Below are 12,821 nucleotides of genomic sequence, written 5' to 3'. Positions count from 1 at the left end.
CACTTGTTCATTTTTGCTTTTGTTGCTTATGCCATTGGTATCATATCCAAAAAATCCTTGCAGAGACCAATGAAACCTGGGCCTTTTTTGTTGGGAAAATTTTCGTTTACTGGTTCAATGTTCTTTCCTGTTATTAGTCTGCTCAGATTTTCTGTTTTCTCATGATTCAGTCTTAGTAGGTTGTGCTTAGAAATTCATCCATTTCTTCTAGGTTATCCAATTTCTTGGTGTATAATTGTTCAGAGTAGTCTCTTCTGAACTTTTGTATTTCTGTTATCAGTTGTAATATCTCCTCTTTCATTTCTGATTTTTGAGTCTTCTTTTTTTCTTAGTCTAGCTAAAAGTTTGTCAATTTTGTTTGCTTTTTCAAAAATCAGCTCTTAGTTTCACAAATCTTTTCTATTGTTTTTCTCGTCTCGTTTATTTCTGATCTAATATTTGTTATTTCCTTTCTTCTGCTAACTTTGGGCTTACTTTGTTCTCTCTCTTTCTCTTTTTTTTTTTTCTTGAGGTGTAAAATTAGGTTGTTTATTTGAGGCATTTTTTTCTTAATGTAGGCGTTTATAGCCATAAACTTTCTTCTTAGAACTGTTTTAGCTGACATCTTGTAAGTTTTGGCATGCATGTTTCTATTTTCATTTGTTTCAAGATTTTTTAAAATTTTCTCTTTGGGATTCTTCTTTGACCCATTGGTTGTTCAAAAATGTGTTGTTTAATTTCTATGTATTTATGAATTTTCTTCCTGTTATCGATTTCTAATTTCACACTGTTTTGATTGGAAAATATGTTTGATATAATTTCAGTCTTTTTAAATTTTCTAAGGCTTGTTTTGTAACCTAGCATATGACTTATCTTGAAGAATGTTCTATGTGCATTTAAGAAAAATGTATATTCTACTGACATTGGATAAAATGTTCTGTATATGTATGTTAGGTCCCCTTGATCTAAAGTATAGTTCAAGTCTAGTGTTTCCTTATTAATCTTCTGTCTGGACGATCTATTCAGTGTTGAAAGTGGGGGTACCGAAGACCCCTACTGTTATTGTATTATCTATTTCTCCCTTCAGAACTGTTAATGTTTGCTTAATATATTTAGGTATCCCAATGTTGGGTGCATATATATTTACAATTGTTATATCCTCTTGATGATTGAGCCTTTTATTATTATATAATGACCTTCTATGCCTCATTACAATTTTTGACTTAAAGTTTGTTTTGTCTGATAAACATATAACTACCCCTGCTCTCTTTGGTTTCCATTTGTATGGAATATCTTTTTCTATCCCTTCACTTTGAACCTACATGTGTCCTTAAAACTCAAATGAGTTTCTTGTAGGTAGCATATAGTTGGGTCTTGTTTTTTAATCGTTCAGTCGCTATGGATTTTGATTGGATAATTTAATCCATTTACATTTAAATTAATTGATAGGTAAGCACTTATTGTTTTTTAGCTGTTTTGTATTTCCTTTGTTCCTTTCTTCCTAATTTGCCATCTGTCTTTGTGAACTGATAACTTTCCACAGTGGTATGCTTTAATTCCCTTTATCTTTTGTATATCTACTGTAGATTTTTGCTTTGTGGTTATCATGAGGCTTACATAAATCATTTTATAGATATAACAATCTATTTTAAGCCAATAACAAATTAAATTTGATCACATACAAAAGCTCTACCCTTTAATTCCCCACACACATGTTTTATATTGTTGATGTCACATTTATACTTTTTATAATGTGTATACATTAACAAATTGTTGTAGCTATAGCTCTCTTTAATACTTTTGTCTTTTCATCTTTATACTAGGGTTAAGTGAGCAACACACCACAATATTAGAATATTCTGAATTTAACTATGTGCTTGTATTTTTACCAGTGTGTTTTATATTTCCATTTGTTTTCATATTACTAATTAACATCCTTTCATTTCGGCTTGAAGAATTTCTTTCACATTTCTTGTAAGGCAGGTCTAGTGGTGATAATCTCCCTCAGCTTTTGTTTGCCAGAGAAATCCTTTATCTCTCCTTCATTTCTGAACAACACCTTTGTCAGGTATAATATTTTTGGTTGGCGGTTTTTCTTTTCCTCTTATCAATTTAGATATATCATCTTACTCTCTCCTGGCCTGTAAGGTTTCTGCTGAGAAATCCACTAATATCCTTGTGAGGAAATTTTCTATAGCTGCTTTAAAATTTTTCTCTCTGTGATTTTAGACAGTTATTTTAATGGATCTTAAGGAAAATCTTTTGGGGGGGAAATTAGGGAGAGAGAATTTCTGAATTTCATGAACTTGGATGTCCAAATCTCTCTCCAGATTTGCAAAGTTCTCAGCCATTATTTCTTTAATAAGCTTTCTTTCCCTTTCTCTCTCTCTACCCCTTATGGACTCTCTTAATGGTATTTTATACTTCACATAGGCTTTCTTCATTCTTTTTTGCTCTTCATTCTTTTTCTCCTCTCACTGGATAATTTCAAATGATCTATCTTATGCTTTGCAGATTTTTTTCTTCTGCTAGATTAAAGCTGTGACGCTTTCTCTATTGCCTTACTTTTTTTTATTATTCATTGTTCAGCTCCCAAAATTGATTGGTTCTTTTTCATAATTTCTGTCTCTCTGTTAAACTTTTTACTGTGTTCATGTATTTCTTCCTGATTTTGTTAAATTGTCTTTCTGTGTTTCCTTGTAGCTCACTGAGCTTCCTTAAAACAATTTTGAATTCTTTACTAGGGAAATTGCAGATCTCCATTTCTTTGGAGTCAGTTACTGAAAAGTTATTGTTTTCCTTCGAGAGCATCACGTTTCCTTGATTTTTTCATGTTATTGAAGTCTTGCATTGTTGTCTTCACATTTGAAGAAGTGGTCAGCTCTTCCAGTCTTTACTAACTGGATTCTCAAGGGAAATACTTCTGCCAGCCCTCTTAGAGATTCTAAGGCTTTCTCTTACCTTCTACGAATATGCTTGCTCCACTTCTTATTCCCTTTTCAGGGAGAATTTTTAAGATTGTGTCCCTTCTCTTCATCCTCCAAAGCCAGAGTAGGTACTGGCAGCCTCGCATTTGCTCTTCCTAGGGTGATGCTAAATGATCAAGTTTGTGTGCTTTCTCCCATCCTGCAGAGTCAAATCAGCTTTCTGTGTGTGCGCACCAGCTATCTGCACAGGATCACTTGCACCACCCTCAAGGGGATGCACAGGGAGCATGGGGGGCGGGGCAGATTGTATGTGGGTGAAGTGCACAGAGCATTGGGGATGCCCATGGACCAGTTGGGGGGATCTGTTGGTGAGCTGTTACCAGCAGCTCTTGGGTGAGCTTCCTGATGGCACCTGCAAAGTGGTCAGTAGGATCTGTGTCTCTTTGATGCCCTCTGAGAGCCCTGCCTGCTGTTCTCCCAGCTTCTTCCTGCTCCCTCCTCCCCTGTCATGCCATACACCCCAGTAATCTGTGCAAGGAGGAAAAGAAGTGGGCCTCTCGGGCAGCATCCTGTATAGCAGGGGAAGCAAGGTGCTCAATTGCATGCTCTGATTTTTTCCCATGGGAGAAATCATGGGTCAAGAAATTCTCTCTTGGCACTGAGCCATGCCACCCTAGGGGAGGGGTGTGGGTAAAGTGGTGCTGTTCCTTTTACTCTGTTCAGTGTGTCCAGTCTCAGATTGTGTATGTGTGTGTGTGTGTGTGTGTGTGTATGTTAGAACTTCTTCAGCAAACTCAGACTTCACAAAGGGACTTTCATCCATGAGTGATTGCGAAATCAATGTTCCTTGAGGAAAGTAGAAAACTCTCATTTTGTCATTTTGATGATGTCATTCCCTAGAAAGTTCTGATATGTTCCAGGGTGATCTAGAATGAAAAAGTTATGAAACTACTTTATATATGAAGGAAATGTTTGTTGTTACCAGTGTAATACATACAAAGGGAGCATTTCAATGAAGGCCAGTTACATAGAAATTAAAATTTTTGTAACTTCATTTGGGTAGGAGTGACAGGTATTCAGGGTGCTCTACAGCTGCAGGGACAAAGTTATTGGTTTGGAGAGCTAAGGTTCAACTTAAAGTTAAATGAGGGAGTTCATCTGTGTGAACTCAAGTGATGACAATAAGTAATGCCCATATTTTGGAGAACAAGACTTCACTCAGTTCTAGTCTGATTTCAGTGGAGTTTTGCAGAGACCAAATATTCATCACTCTCTGAAAACTAGAGAGTGATTAATTCTAAATTTCTATTGCTCTTGAAATGTTTCAGAATTTCATGGAAATGTTAAATTTTACAGGATCCTAGGTGTTATCCTCTACTTAGTTAAAAATTAAATGCGTTTTTTTCTGAATATAAGTTGATATATAATAAAATTAAATATAAATCATAAATCTCATAATATATAATATAACATGTAATGCATATTATTATATATGATAATATCTATAGTTGCTAATATAACAAATCAAATATATGTTCATGGAAAATACAAAGAAGAAATCAAAATTACCTACCATCCTGCTCCATGTTGACAAATGTTTGAGAAGAGCTTACTTCTAAAATTATAGTCTATCTGCCCAGCTCAGCCTCTGCTAAGGAGTTTGTCACATTGTGGTCTCAGCCCTGAAGAGGAACTGAGAGGATTAGGCCCTGCAAGACTTCATTCTTCACCAGACCATCAGAATCAGGGCCGTCCTGACTGCCTCAGACTGAACTCCACCACACCTATTAGGCCAAGGAGTCCGAGTCTCTCCCTTCTCCAGTGTCGGGTCCTAGTTCTCAGACATCTATTAAGCACTAAGCCAGGTGCTCACTTATAGAAGATAGAGTGGCAAGAAGACATTTTGAAGCTGCCTATCCCTTTTGCAGGTCAGATGCTTTGTGAATTAAATCACTGGTAGATTGAATTTAGTTTGCCCTCCACTCCTCTGGCTAGTGATGTTGGACTCCTCCACTACCTTCACAGTCATTCCCCTGACATTAGCTCCAGCTAAACCCTGTGTTCCTTCTTGATAGGGGTTTGAGGGCACTTGATGAATACATATAAAACATATGCCAGCTCTTGATGAATACGTACAAAATATATGCTATTGACCAAGATATACAATCAACTGTAACAGTAAATCTGAACTGGAGGGGAAAAAGCAGAACCATTTACATCCTTCTTTGAGCATACTGTTGGAATCATGAGACCCTGATTTACCCTCCTGATTATATGAACAAGGTAAGCCTGAGTTTGCTATATAAAAAGGGAGGAAGAATAGGGATAAAAGGGAGGGGACAGAGGGAGATAAGGAGTGGCCCACTCTGACAGAATTTTAGAGCAATAATTCTGTCTCCCCAATAAGGTGCTGCTTGAAAGTTAGACCCCACCCAGTCTTATCAGTAATAGAAGCCCCCTCAGGGAAACAGGAAGAAAGGAGAATGAGGTACTTCCTCATATTCCTCAACTGTTAGTTCTCTTTACTCTTTGAACTTTGCCCTCAAGCCTGTGACATAGTTGGGTGTGACTATCCTCTTTGGGAGAAGTGATGAGTGATTGATAGGAAAAATCCTGCTTTCATACTTAGAGGCTGTTCTTTAGAAAAGCATCAACCTTCTCTGTTCCCAGGAGAGAAAATTTCAGTTTTGGTCCCCAGATGGCTCTGCAATGGGTCAGCACAAGACCTGGAATACATTTCTGCAACTGAGTGTGAAAATTATGGCTTAATCTTCCTCTAGTCTAAAGTTATGCCCAGATGAAATATCCATAGAGACCAATATAAATTGAACAATAAATCCAAATGACAGTATCAGCAACAAAAAAGTCTCTAATTTAAATTGTCCTTCATTATTAAAAGCTCAAAGAAAACTTGAAGTCCTGGGTTAATTCATTTTGAATTAAAGACCAAAAATCAAAATCATTTTCTACTTTACTTTCTCATTCTGGTTCTCAGCCAGAGGAGCCCTGGATCCCTTTAACACTGGTTTGTTCCTTTTCTCCTAGAAACCCCTCCAAAGTTTATTTCACATAATCATATCCTTCTTGCATCCTATTTTTTCAAATGCCCACGCCCATAGCATTATCACATAACCAGCCCCACTGAAACCCATAAAATTTAGAAAACAAATCCCATTCTTTACAACTCTCATTCCAATCAAATACAGCTGACTCTCATGATTCACAGTAGTTCTGTTCAATAAAGTCACCACAAACACTGATTTGCAAACACTGAGCCATTGCTCCCAGAGAGATACAGGTCATGTATCTACTGTGAGCCACTGGTCATGACATTTTCATTAACCGATAAATCCATATCTTGTTTTATGTGTGTTTCTATTTAAAGATACCTTATTTAATACATATTGTTGACTCAATAACATCAAACTCACACCCAACAGCACAAAATCTCATATCTAAACAAAGCTTCTCTAACACACGTATTTTCTCCATAAAGCACATCACAGTCTTCCTGTATTTAGGAACACTAAACAGCACTTCAGCATTAAGCTTGGGGGTCAATTTAAACAGCAAAATCACCAGAAATGCAAAATATGACACTAAACAGACTGTGAAAAGGACCCTATTTACAATATGAGAGCCACAATAAGAAGACAGCATTGCCTCATTTCACGACAACTTGGAAGGTGTTCACTGAGTGATTCTGATTTTTTGTGTCTCTGTGCATGACTGTGAATGACTGCAAAAGCACCATGAGTGTTGATTTGGGGGGTTACAAATAAATTTTAGCAAGCAGGCAAATTCACAAATAGAATCGGTGAATAAAGAGGATGAATTGTGTGTTCCCAGAAGCTAGGATGCAGCACATTCTAGACCCACGTTGTGCTGCCCCTCCAAAACCACGGGAGATTGCCAACTTTTCCTAGAAGAAGGATCACAGACAAGGAAATGCAAAGCAAGGGGGAAAACATTTTGTCAGCCTTGCCAGGATGCCCACTAGCCTTTGACTCCTTCCCAGGGCCCTCGGCCTCTGAACTTCCTCACATTTGCATGGAATCTTTCCTCTAAATGGTAATGTGGCTGTGTTCGCCACATCCTGGGATTGGGGTGGAGAGTGGGGAAGAATGTCCCTCTGTGCCATACCTTCTGACTCAGGGGGCTCTGGATATTTAAGGAAATTTTTATCAATCACGCACAACCAATCTAGGAGGAGGGCTATTGGGTAACATTCCCAAATGTGCAATGTACATTGTGTTATTCAGAATGCCACCAGGCTAGCTACAACAGTGACATCTGAGAGGCGATGTCCAACATGAAGAAACCAAACCCCGTGACTTATCCTGGTGGCATTCATTGGCTTTGGGACTCAGCTGAGCCGTGCTTAGTGCTCTGGGTAAGCAGATGCCTGGAATTGAATCCTTTATAGTAAGCTTTGTTTCTAAATTTCAGAGTGTGAATCTGCAGCCTTCAAAAACAACAAAGATGGGTGGGTCTTTACCTGCCCTAAAGACTAGCCCCTCGGGTGCTGGAAGGCAAGGACTCTGGATCACTAGAGAGTGTGAGATTTCAGGCAGAAACCTATTCGTTTTTCTCTTCTTCATTCTGTTTCTTGTCTAGGAGTATAAATTGTAAAAGCTCCAGGGCACATGTGCATGAGACTTTTTGTTCTGGTGTCATTACCAGGGCAGGGCAGGGCTGCCCACATTGTGTTCCTCTTTATAGATACAGAAGGAACTTACTGTTGGCAGGTCTACCTCTCAGGTCCAGGAGGCCTGCATGCGAGGCCTGCACGCAAGCCCTCAAGCACAGAGAATTACTCTATCCTCTGAAGCTTTATGTTAATTCTGGATCAGTAATTGTATAATTTCTGATACAGTTTGTGGATTTCAGAAACCCTAGCCTATTAGCTCAAACCACTAGGGTTATCAGAGGATCTTTACAAAGAGGATGAATGGTCTTTTTGGGTCGAGGTTAAAAAAAGGAAATTCCAAAAGACTTACACTATCTCTAAAAATACTGTGGACTTGCATACTAAAGAAGAAATGCTTTTCATCTAAAAATACAAATTGAAAACAAAACTAGGGCTGGTCCTGTAGTCAGACTGGTAGAGTGTTAGAACTTTTGTTTTTTAAATGAAACAGGCATGTGAATATTGATTGGGAAAGAAAGACATTTTGTTAGGAAAAAGTTAGTGATCTTGAAGGATGAGAAAGGCCTTCACGAAAGGGAATGAGACCACTGGACCTAACATTTCTAAAGGTCAAGGGTGGGCTCTCGGCCCAGAGACAACAAAGAAAGGGAGGAATGGAAGACGGGGTGACTGGGGCGACTGCCCTGATGAAGCCCAGAGTTAAAGAGTGTCAGGAGGTGCTCTCTTTCTTAAACTCAAGGTGGGGACCATAGTGTATTTGAAAAATTTTCACTTAGAGATAGATGAGGTGGTTTATGAACAGTCAGATGTAGGGATGCAGAGTGGGATCTTTTAAATGCCCTTGGATGGGTTTCACCCAAGCAGGGAATGCAAAACACGGTCATGGCAGGTGGCCTGAGGGAACGTGGCAAGGGATTGTGGGGACAAGTTTGCAAAGGAGGACCCAGAAATGATGAAAGTGGAGCAACAGGCGAAAGGTCCCAGCATGACACACAGATGACATTGCTGTCCTTGAAAGTGTCTAACTACAAACTCACTCCAGGAAAGCAGATATGTTTTGGTACGATGTGTATTTATAGAAAGAAGAAGAAAATGTAACCAGAAATTACTTAAGTTACATTATCAGCTCCTTCAAGTAGATAAATTCCATGATGCACACACTCCAAAAATAAAACAAGAACTTCAACTCTGTTAGGAGATCATACATATATTTATATATTTATATTTATACTTATACTTTTATACTTATATTTTTAAACATAAAAATTAATAAAATATATTAATATAAATTTTAAATGTGTGTGTATATGTATATATGTATTTTTTTTATGAAAGGAAGTTTTTCTGTCCCTATAGGAAAGGCGCTTTGAGTTGACTTCTAATAGAGACTTACACTGTCACTGACCATGAGAATGATATAAAGACCCTCTTACCGCTGATGTGTCCTTTTGCAGGGCTAGAGCCACTGCTCCCCTCAAAGGGCCAAGACACTAGATGCGGTGCCAGCTATTTGGCTTAAAATCATACTTCTGTTATTATTTGAGGACCAAGATATGCCAGGGTAGCTGTTTTAAATATTCAGATCAAAGCTTCTTTTAGAACTCTCTTTTTTTTTTTCCTTTCTTTTTCAGCTTTTTCTTTTTAATCTGCCCACCACCTATGCAAATTATATTACATCAAAAGCCCTGCACATTCGGCAACCTGACCTACCTCATTAGTGACCTCAAATGACAGAATCCCCCGCAGAATCTAACAGGAAATGTCTCAAAGAACTCAAGGCTATGGCCAGCCACATAAGGACCCAGAAGTGAGACAAGCCAGCCATTAAGAACAGTGCCTTTGAGGCCAGACCAACTGTGTGTGAACCCCTTCCGTTGCTTGCCAGCAATGTAACCTTGAGCAAGGTATCTATAAACCTCAGTTTTCTTATCTGAAAATGGAGGTAACTGTTACAGCTTCCCAGTACTGTTGTAATGATACACGAGAAAAGGTATGTAAAGTGTGTGGCCTGTATAATAAAATTACCAAAAATAGTGACCTTATTTTATATGTAATAAAATGTCTTTTTCTTTTTTCTTTCTTTCTTTTCTTTTTTTTTTTTTAATACAGAGAAGTTTCCAGCATCACCTCTCTTGGAAGACAAATGGTTAGTCTTGGAACCAGACAACTTTTTTTTTTTTTTTTTTTAATGGGTCCTTGTGTTCCCTTTTTTGGTGTACCGTGTGGGATTGAGTTGGCAATCACTGTCCTCAGAGAAGAATATAATAGAAACTTATGTTTTGATGGGCTTAGCAAAGCTGCCTCTATAGGGGAGTGGACTTTGCCACACAGAAACCTACGTGTTTCTTGGGGGAGAGAGACTATTCCCAGGGACTCCAGGATACAGAGGCATGGTGGTTGTCTAATGGAAAACAATGAATGCCAGGGCCTGGAATTGCAAATCGAGAAGGGCGCCTCTGAGGCCCATGAGTACATCTTGGCAGCAGTGGCCATTCCCAACAATGACCATGTGGTAAAGGAGTATGGTGACAGCAGACTCCAGATCCCCCTGAACTGGGGGGGAAGCAGATAGTATCTGTAATAATCGGAAAGGATTTTTTTTTTAAGTGGAGAAAAGTATGCTGTTATTTAAGAACCTAATTCTGACCAAAAGCAAAAACCCATACTGATTTTGCCCGTTATTCAATGGGAAGTCCATTAAGAAGAATTCCCTCTCAGAATGGCTCATTATGCTCTCAAATCTTTATGCAGCAGTCATAGTCTTGTAGCTATTGTCAGATTACTGAAGCAAGAATTGTTGACAATGGCCTGTAGTTTGTGTATCAGAGTATGCGGACAGGCCTCTGACTTGAGCCAAGTTACTCTTTCTCACCAGCCTCAGAGAGATCCATCAGGCTGAAAGCAAGAGACAAATCACTACAGGAGCCCTGAAGCTTAGGAAGTGGACCACAGACTTCCCCCAATTTCTCATTTTCAACATGTTGCTTCATTTTTAACAGAAAGAATCAATTTCAGTGATTTATTAGTAGGTCAGTCTTTCAACTGATTAAAACTCAACAGAGAACTTATAAAGAGGAAAGGTAAAAGAGTAGATTTCTTTCATGTCCATTTTTCAATCATTGTACCCTGGGAAGTAGTCTTTCTAGGAACTGGGGAATTGTATGAGTGGCTTCCTGCTATGTTTTTTAGGGTCAGAAAGCCTGTCACATGAAGACAGGTGTTCAGTTGATATACTGTGACACAAGTATATGGATGACCATGGCATGTACCTTCAGGAAAAAACTGAGAAGACCCACAACCATTGGGAGCATCTCCTATTGAACCAAAGACGTTGTCTCTTAGGCTACATCTGAATATTCAGCAGAGCCCCAAAGAAGGAACTAACATTTCTTCTGCAATCAGTCAGGCGGCAGCGCAGTAATCATCGATCCTCAATCTGATGGATTGGGATCTCTCAAAAGATAATCATCAAATAACTCAATCTAAAACATAAACCGGCACTTTCAGCACTTCGGGAAAAAGGAAAAGGAAAAGGAAGGAAGAACTGGGCGGCGACGGCGGCGGCGGCGGCGCGTGGAAAACATTGGCACGCTGCCGCACGCACGCACGCACGCGCACGCGCACGCGGCGACGGCGACGGCATTTGGCATTTGGCCGGCATTGGAAGGATGAAAAAAAAAAGAAAAAGAAGAAAAGAAAGAAAGAAAGAAGAAAAGAAAAGAAAGAAGGAAAGAAAAGAAAGAAAAGAAGAAGAAAGAAAAGAAGAAGAAAGAAAAGGAAGAAAAAAAGAAAAGAAGAAAAGGAAAGAAAGAAAGAAAGAAAGAAAGAAAGAAAGAAAGAAAGAAAGAAGAAAGAAAAATGGTGAGGAAGGAGAGTATTATACTTGGCAGGGAATACTGTGGTTCAAATCAAGATAGCTGCCATTTATTGAGACATTTCTATATGCCAGGCCCTGAGCTAAGTTATTTACATATATTAGCCCACTTCATGCTAAAAATAACTTTTGAGATTAAGGTATTTGCACCCTTGTGGTATAGGAAATTGAGGTTTAGAGAGGCAGTGGTCACATAATAAATGAGAACTAAGGTTCAATCAAGTTGGCCCCAACACCTGCTTTTATGGTGACCTGTCTTCCAAGTCTTTGTGTTTATTGTCCATTTCTCATTAGTGTTTTTGGTGGGTGCTTTGTGTTTATTGTCCATTTCTCATTAGTGTTTTTGGTGGGGAATGAAGTTTGGTGTAAGCTAATTAGTAACGTTCACAGCAACAAAATGCTATTGCTGCACCTTGCTTGCCTTGTGTTTGTAACCAATGCCTGGTAGCCCTGAATAGATCAAGTACAAAGCAAAGATGATGCTGCATATAAATTAATTACTGTAAGAAATGCTAAAAAATAAATTTACAGTCTTTCCTTTATGATAATATTTAAAAATTAGATGGATTGTTCTATTTTTGTTAAAAGAACAAAATATCACAACTACATGTGGAATTACATAATAAGGAATGCAACAAAATCCCTGGATTTTAAACTAAAAATATGCATGAAAGGAAACAATATTTTGAGAAATGGGCAGATAGAAATCTGAGCATTCATGCATGACAGGATACCTCATATCAAATCCTAGCATAGTCAGAGTGGCTCACCATTTTTTAAAGGTAGATTACCTAAAAATAAGAAAAAAATATAAATTTAAAACTTTTTAAAATTTTATTTTAAATATATTTGAGAGGATGCATATCTGTAGCATTGTTTGTTTGTTGTTTATTTGTTTATGGCAGAACTTAGAAGAATATCTGAGAAATAACAGTGATCCAAGGAATTATGATTAATGAGAGTCACGTAGAGAGAAGAAATATAGATAAAGAAAGGAAAAATAAGGATGAGCTTTATTTTATCCCACAGCTCTATGAAACCCAAACTTCATCGTAATTAAATACAAGAGTCAGTTTAGGCTCTAAATTTTTATGGTAGCAGCAGAGAGGATCAGAGGCAAACAACAAGAAGGTGAGACACCAATTAAGAGGTTCCTGCAGTACTCCCGCTGAGAAGTAGTAAGGGCTACATCTAGAAAACGTGTTAGAATGGAGAAGAGAGGAAGAAGAAATTGTATTGCTAAGTTTAAGAGTAAGAATTAATTAGATTTATTAAATTATTATGCATTGAGGGAAAAAAAAGATGGGAAGGAGTTTGGGGGACACCTGTCAAGCAAGGTGGGATGGTAGACAACCATTCACAGAGATTCCAAATCCTGAAGGAAGAACAA

Source organism: Pteropus medius, unplaced genomic scaffold, assembly GCF_902729225.1.
Source record: "Pteropus medius unplaced genomic scaffold, Ma_sr-lr_union100, whole genome shotgun sequence".
Lineage (NCBI taxonomy): Eukaryota > Metazoa > Chordata > Mammalia > Chiroptera > Pteropodidae > Pteropus > Pteropus medius.
This window is presented reverse-complemented; position numbering follows the sequence as displayed.